Here is an 8,421-nt window from a genome sequence, read left to right as displayed (position 1 = left end):
CTGTAACCTGAAGCATATGTAACCTGAGGTACCACTGTATTATTATTATTATTACCACTACTCTAAACACAGTTAAAACCTTTCTCTCATCCAGGAATATCTTGGCTGTCAGGAACAGTGTCTTTCAGCCATCAAATGCCTGGGTCAATAGGAATGTTTCAAAATCCTGAAAGTCAACAATGAGGGAGTCAGATGCCCCTCATTAGGGAGGGCATTCCACAAACAAGGAACTGCCACTGAAAAGGCTCTGTAATGGGTCAAGGCGTAACAGGCATTGGCACAGTGTTGTTACTGGCCCATATTTTTCCTTCATTTAATCTAGATTTACCTGTTATGTAGAAAACTCATAAGTAAAAGTTATGCCATTATACATCCCGTGGTGTGGAAAGTTTGATGGCATATCATTATTTTGAGAGTGGGTTGTTTGTCACATAGTGGTGCTTCAGTGTGCAGCCTCTATCACCATACCCCTAGCCAGTGTGGTGTAGTGGTTAAGAGCGGTAGATTCATAATCTGGGGAACCGGGTTCGCGTCTCCGCTCCTCCACATGCAGCTGCTGGGTGACCTTGGGCCAGTCACACTTCTCTGAAGTCTCTCAGCCTCACTCACCTCACAGAGTGTTTGTTGTGGGGGAGGAAGGGAAAGGAGAATGTTAGCCGCTTTGAGACTCCTTCGGGTAGTGATAAAGCGGGATATCAAATCCAAACTACGCTGCTGCTGCTGCTGCTGCCGCCGCTGCTGCTGCTGCTGCTTCTTCTTCTTCTTCTTCTTCTTCTTCTTCTTCTTCTTCTTCTTCTTCTTCTTCTTCTTCTTCTTCTTCTTCTTCTTCTTCTTCCCTACTTCCATTTGCTCCTTGCCTAAGCACAACCTTGTCATTTTGCTTCTGTCAGCCCAGACCAAAGATTCTTTGCCATTTCCAGCAAATGTTGCATGCTTGAAGGCATGTCCGAATTTCAACAAACCAGTTTGGAAGAGCTATTTTCTCAAGAACTCCACACACCACAAGTGAGGGATTACCTCAAAGACTGTAATTGCAGTACATATGCAGGGCCTTTAAAAGAAAATTTATTATATGAAGGTGGTGCACAAGACCTCTGTATCAGAATTCAGTACAGTGGTACCTCTGTTTTCGAATGTCTCCACTGACAAAAGTTTTGTTTTTTGAATGCCATAAACCCAGAAGTAAATGCTTAGGTTTTCAAACACGCCTTGGATGTCAAACATGCCACGCGGCTTCTGTATTGAGTTTTCTGTATTGAGGCTTCTGCATTGAGTTTTCGGTTTTTGAACGTTTCAAAAACCGAGGTACCACTGTATTCCAGTGTGGCTGCATGTTTTTGGGTGGGGGGAAATGTGTGGTTGGTTGTGTAGTTAAAGGGGCTTACTGGGTATTTTATATATACAGCGCTATTTTGCTAGAAAAAGAGGTGCCAGAACTCACCATGAACGCCTCCCTCTTTCTCTTAGAATGGTAATGGCATTCATCTGAGAGGTGCTGGAACTGAGCTCCGGCAGGGGGAAAAAGCCCTGTATATATTCTGTATGTATAGCCATCCAGCCCAAATGAAACAGCGTATAGGTAAATATTTCTCCTGTGCAAGACCTCGGTATAATTACAAAAACAAAATTAAATGTATATTGCTGTTCGCACCTCAAAAGCTCAGCCCTCCATCTTGCCTACTGAGAAACACACTAACTTCGGTCTGGTAACATTTGCTCTTCTTCCAGTGATTTTCTTGTCTGTTCATTTAAAGGTGTGCACACCCATGCCCAAAATGGAGGGGGGGGGAAGGGTAGTGGAGTGGCTGAGGGGAAGAGACAAAACAACACAGAGCAGAAATATTCCCCAAGCTTTGCCCACAGGTTTGGGCAGCAAACAAACTGAACAGCAGTGAATATCCATGTGGCCTGTGTGGAAGCGATGGTGTCAATGGTCACACACATCTGACTGGCTTGTTTGCGACACACAAAGCTCCCAGCTGGAAGCACCCTAAGTTCCGCAGTGCAAAAGGACTCTGTGTTGTTGGTCACTGTTGTTTCCTGCTCTTTTATTATCCTGTTAAAGTTCAACTAAAAGATGTTTATATCATCTAAAAAGAAAGAAGAAGCGTCATTTTCTCTTCGGTGTGTGGGGATGACAGAAGAGCTCTGCTAGATCAGACCAGAGGTTCCATCTAGTTCAGCATCCCTGTTTCCCGCCATGCCTCTGAGAAACCTACAAGCAGGACATAGGACACAATGCCTCTCCTGCTGCTCTACCCTAGCAGCTGGCAGTCAGTAGCAAAAGTCGTCCGAACCTGGAAGTAGCATGTAGCCATCATGACTAACAGGAGCTACCGAGAGCTTTTCTGAAGAACAATCCTTTTAAGGCAATACCTGCCACTTGTACTGTTTTAACTGATCCGAGGGCTTTTCAGCAACTAACTGACCAAACTTTGCAGCCTTAGAATTAACCCCTCAGAGGTGCCCACTCCTGATGGTTGCAGCACGAGTCTTTGTTCCGTGTGTGCCTTCTAACTAGAATAAGTCCAGCCCAGAAATGCAACATAAAGCCAGCTCGAAAGATGAATAACTTGGCTGGGTCTCTACGCAGGAAGGGGTTGAATAAGCCAACTATTATGGAAGTCCCTCCAGATTTGGGGGGTGTTGCAGGTCTCACAGCATGTCATTGATGCAACAAAAGTGCAATAATGCTGGATTTATACTGGACTGTCCTCTTTGTTAGTTTTATGTTCCTACCCCAGTGTTATTACTTTATTGTTGTCTGGAGGGGCATTCTTGCCCTTTGGAGGTTTGAGGTTTTTAAAAATCAATTGTATATTTTTTAATGAAACAAACAAACAAACAAACAAACAAACAAACAAGTGGGACCAACATACCCTAGCCTTGAACATATGGGGTATAAAAAGTTGCAGGATTTCAACAGGAAGTTACGGTACCGGACATGCACTGATGGGAAAGGGAGCATTTTGGCTGCCCTGAAACCTTTGCAAGCACAAACGGTATTGAAAGAGGGATGACACAGAACTGCCTCAATACCATTGTGAGCACAAATAATAAAGAATCCACAATACAAAGGACGTCAGAAGCGGCCCACAGTCAGAAACCCATAATGTTCCAATTATGCAACACAGTCAATAACGATGCATTAAAAAAAAAAGCATTGTTTCCACTAATGAATTTGGGATATCCCCATGCTTCAGATTATTATGCTAATGCTCTTCTAGGTTGCATCAACAGAAGCATAGCATTCCGATCGAGGGAAGTAATTGTCTTGCTCTATTCTATCTTGGTCAGACTGCACTTGGGAGTATTGTGTCCAATTCTGGGCACCAGAATTTAAGATGGATATTGACAAGCTGGAAGGTGTGCAGAGGAGGGCGACCCAGATGATCAAGTGTATGGAAACAAAGTCCTATGAGGAACAGTTGAGGGAATTGGGTATGCTTAGCCTGGTAAAAAGAAGACTGAGAGGAGATATGATAGCCACCTTCAAATATCTAAAGGGCTGTCACATGGAAGATGGAGCAAGCTTGTTTTCTTCTACTGTAGAGGGTAGGACCCAAACCAATGGCTTCAAGTTACAAGAAAGGAGATTCCGACTAAACATCAGGAAGAACTTTCTGACAATAGGAGCTGTTTGACAGTGGAACAGACTACCATCAAAGGTGGTGGACTCTCTTTCCTTGAAGGTTTTTAAACAGAAGTTGGATGGCCATTTGTCATGTATGATCTAGTTGAAATCCCTACGTTGAGGAGTGTTGGACTTTTTCCAGCCATGCATTTACTTGGTGTCAGGGACTGGACTGAGGAGAAATGGTGGGGACTGCCCCCCCTCGCCCTGAACCTTCCTGAGGAGGACGGTATAGATTTAGAACAGTGGTTTGCAGGTGGTTATAGTTCAGAGGGGAGAAGCTGGGAAATATTGGGAGAGCAGCAGGAAGCAACAGCAGCAGCAGCAGCAGCGGAGGAGAGACAGCTGACAGACTCAGCGTCTCTAGAAAGCATTCCTGACCCCCCTCCCAGGACCTGGCGTGCATCGAGAGTAGTAGAACAGAAAGCTCAGAGGCAGAAAGCACAGATCAACCAGCGCAGGGATGACGCAGAACAGGAGAGACAGAGGGGGTGGGACTTTACTTGGAGCAATGCCATTATTGGAGAGGCAGCATCATCCGTCTCTCTCTGTGAATATTGCATAAAATACCATGGTAAGAACTTTTTGGTTTCCCATTTCTTGCTGGCAGTCATGAGGGAGGGGGGGTTGGATTCCCCAAAGCCTGACACTTGGGCATAACTCCCACTGATCTCAGTTAGGGTTGCTTCCTGGTAGGCAACAGAATGAATGATATGGGTGATAATAATAATAGTAATAATAATAATAAATCCCTTCCTGTAGCACCTTAGAGACCAACTAAGTTTGTTATTGGTATGAAAGCTCATACCAATAACAAACTGAGTTGGTCTCTAAGGTGCTACTGGAAGGAATTTTTTTATTTTGTTTCGACTACGGCAAACCAACATGGCTACCTACCTGTAATAATAAATCCATCCTCCTCCTTAATCCTCTTGAATTCTGCTTCCAGAATAATGGTGTCTAAATGGGCTTTATTATGTTCCAGAACCCATTATGAATGCTATGGTTCAATCTTAGAACAAATGAAAAAAGACTAAAAGCAGCCAAACTGTGTTTCCTTGACTTCCCCACTGAATAACTAGCACCGGTCCTAAATTATTGGAAGAAGAAACCTATAGAGCTGCCTTCTACTAACTGGGCATATATTTACATTACCGCTTACTCTGCAGCTAGGGCGTTCTCACTGCTATTTTTTTTAAAAAAACCATTTTTATTAAAGGTTTTATGATGCTACAAAACAAACTAAAACGGGGGAAAGTAAATCTTTCATCTCTTTCACCATGACGTTAGCCACAATCCATATTGATCCTGTAGTTTCTGGACAAATACTGCTGTTGCTTTGACTTTCCTTTCTCAAACCAGCTTCAATCCAATTTGAAAGCTGGATGTGGAGCAAGTGGTAATGTGAACATTTGAGATCGCTGCTGTGCATTAACAGGTGAGGGTGCACATGCGCAGACTGACAGCTTCCTGAATAGGAGTTCCGGGAGAGGGGATGCTGCAGGGCAGTCATGTGCCTCGAGTGCAGACATCCTTGCCTCCTTTCTGAAGTAAGCAACACGGTGCAAATGTAGCTTGAAACACAGTGTGGGTATGGGGGCGGGGGCGGGGGATGACCTTGCTGCGTGTGAACATATCTGACTGATCAGACTGTTTGTTCCTCTAGCCCCGTAATGTCTTGTCTCCTCCACTCTTGACTGGTAGTGGCTCTCAGGCAAAGAGAAATGTCTTCCCCCGTTACCTGCAATTTGATTATTTTGATGGGGGATGCAAGGGATTAAAACTTGCACCTGTGCTCCAGTGGAGAGTGGTCCTTTTAGGTCAGTGATGGCCAAACTTAGCCCTCCAGCTGTTTTGGGACTACAATTCCCATCATCCCTGACCACTGGTCCCGTCAGCTAGGGATGATGGGAGTTGTAGTCCAAAAACAGCTGGGGGGGGCCAAGTTTGGCCATCACTGTTTTAGGTGAATGGGGCAGGGCCATTTTCACCAACCTCTTAACTAGCCACCACCTCCCATACCTTATTACTTACAATTGGGTGGCCCTAGCTGTCAACACCCTCCTCCTTAGGGAACCTCCATACTTGGCTTAATGTGGATTGTGAAGCCACACTTTCTCCTCCTTAAATCCGAAGACTCCCTTCGAAACCAATGTAGCTATTTCAAGCATAGGGAATCTCTGGATTTAGGGAGGATAAAGTGTGGGGCAGCAGTAGTTGGAGCGGATCACCACATGGATGAGAGAGAACTGAAGGAGGTACCAAGGGGGTTGACAATCTACATTAAGCCAAGGAATGGGCAGGGCCTGGGACCTGGGTGAGTCCATTGAACTCAGCAGCGAGGATGATAGGGACAAAACAAGTTGGCTCCACTCCCTGTCATTGGTCTTGGGCCTCCCTATCTCCCACTCTACCAGTCGCAATGGGCACCAAACACCACAGATGTGTTCTACTGCAGAGACATGGTTTCTCAATTAAAGAGTAGGATAGCTGTTAGTTGTGTAGTGGCATAAAATAAGAATAATAATAAAGTCCCAGTCTTTCCTTATTTATTGTGTCTATCCTGAATTTCTTCCATGACATTCAAGGCAGCATAGAGGACAGCCACGTGGTTTAGCTTCAGCAAGATGACCCAAAAAACCATAATGTGCCTTTCAGACCACACCCTGGGGCTCTTTCCCAAGAACGGGAGTACCAACTTTCCCTACCCTCCAACAGGTATGTCAAAATCAGCGTGCAGCCCGAGCAATGATTGATGGGAACGCTTCATCGGTTGGGTTCCAGTCTGTTGCACAGACCGTAAAACTTTCGAGGGAAAACACTGAAAGCTTCAACACCTTGGCACCTTTGATTATTTATTTATAACCCCGGCAGCAACTCTCCGAGCATTCCTTTTGGAGTTATGCCCCGCGGAACTCCAGAGGGAATCACTTTCTCATCAAGCCCACGCAGAACCCGGCTTTACAAGCCTGTGGAAAAAGCTCGAGCAGAGATGCTGCGAGAAGCCGGCGGCTTGTCCGCTTGGCAAGGGCCGGCGCGTCTTTCCGCGCAGCGCAGGGCAACGCTGTCGGGGCGCGCGGGCCGGAGAGAACTTGGCGCCGGGAGGAGTTGGGCGCGCTCTCTCCAAGAACCCACCTCCGGCCGCGCAAGATCCGCCGCGCAGGGTCCGCCGCCGCCGCGCGCCCTGGCGCACTCGCCCTCGGCCTGCAGGGTGCAGGCGTTAGCCAAGGCGGCGGCGGCTGTGGGGAGGAGGAGGAGAGGAGGAGGAGGAGGAGCCAGGCCGGCCTCCTTCCCTTCGGCTCTCGAGTCCATTTCCCCAGCTCGAGTGACACAAACACGCCAGGCGAGCGCCGCCGCTGCCCAAGCCAGGATCTTACAAACCCCTCTCCGCCGCCGCCGTCCCTGCCGCCGCCTTCGCCTTCCCCGCTCCGGGCCCGTCTTCTCGCAGGCGCGCCGAGCACCCGAGCCGATCCCCTCCCCGGGGGCTGCACCGAAAGAAGCGCGCGGGGAAACTCCAGCTTGCAAGCAAGGCGAGGGGAAGGGGAGGGGGGCACGACGCCAGCTTCCTGCTTGCAAAGAAGGGGGGCGGGGGGAGAGAGAGAAGAAGAAGACGAAGAAGAAGACGAGGAGAAGCGGCGGCGGCAGCAGCAGCAGCAACCCGAGGTAGGTTACAAGGGGGCCGAGAGAGGAGGAGAAGGGGATGGCGCGTTTCCGAGGATCTTCTTTGGGGAGGGGTGGTGGTGGTTTCCTTCCTTCCTTCGCGTTCCTGAACCCCAATATGTCTTCCGTTCCCGGCCCCCCACCCTCTCCCAGCTGTCTCCACCCTGCGCTCCCCGTCCCATCGCAGCTGTTCCTGTCACTGCCAACGTTGCAAATCTAAAGGAGATCGGGCAGGGGTGGTGGGAAAAAGGTGGAACAGGCCCCCCCCCCCCACTTTCCATATAGGGATTTTTTTTTGGTCTCTGGAATCTTGTGGAGCGCAATGTTTTCTCGTCTCTCTTCCACCACCCCCCTTCTCGTTTAATCTCATCACTTACTCTTCTCCACCCCGCATCTTCTCTCCTCCCCCATCGGGTTTGGCACTATATATATATATATATATATATGTATATGCGTGCCATATATGTGTGTGCATGTGTGGCACGCACATACAGACACATATATATACTGTCTTTTCCCCAGCAATGGAGAGGAGAGTGCTTTTAAGGAGAGAGGGAAGAAAAAGGGACACACACACACTTCCTTTAACATTTTTTTGCTGGTTTGTTTACTACCTTCATCAAGAGCTTTGTGCCAACTTGGGGTTTGCAGTAATTTTTCCCATGCAGAAATAAGAGGTTGGAATTGGAGTGATTCCCCGCAAAAGCGAAAATCTCTATAATGTACCCCAGTAATCAAGATTATGTGTTCTGCAACTTAACTAGGAGATAAAGCAGCTATTTGGGTTGGATTGATATATATATCTTTTTTTTTTCTTGTGTGAATCCAGTACCTGGCACTATTGGTGCCTCGGATTCTAATCCCGAGTAGGTTTATGTTTTTCTTATTTCATTTTACTTGTTATATTTAACTCTTTTTTAAAAAATGGTTTGCAAAGGCCACAGCTAGGAAAGTAGTTTTGACATTCACTTTGGGGTGGAGGAGTTTGGAGAGGGGATGGCGTTTTATTTTCTATTGGCGTTTAAAGGGGGGCAAATATGGGTAAATATTTTCTTAAAAAATAAGGACGTTTGGCATGTGGCTGGCCGATCACAAGTCTGGGGGGGCTGTAGGGGGGACTGCGTAGT

At 47.2% G+C, this 8,421-nt stretch overlaps 1 protein-coding gene across 1 annotated transcript in view; it reads left to right on the top strand.

Annotated features, from left to right (window-relative positions):
- Nucleotides 1-6,941: 6,941 nt before the first annotated feature.
- Nucleotides 6,942-8,421, top strand: part of THRA (thyroid hormone receptor alpha) — a 122,287-nt gene continuing 120,807 nt past the window's right edge. The window contains exon 1 of the mRNA XM_080978352.1: nt 6,942-7,297. The gene's annotated coding sequence lies outside the window, so the exon portion shown is untranslated. The remainder of the gene's footprint in view (nt 7,298-8,421) is intronic.

This window comes from Podarcis pityusensis (genome assembly GCF_964106645.2).
Source record: "Podarcis pityusensis genome assembly, chromosome: 13".
Classification (NCBI taxonomy): Eukaryota; Metazoa; Chordata; class Lepidosauria; order Squamata; family Lacertidae; genus Podarcis; species Podarcis pityusensis.
Note: the sequence above shows the minus strand (reverse complement) of the source record. Positions and strands in the feature narration are given on the sequence as shown.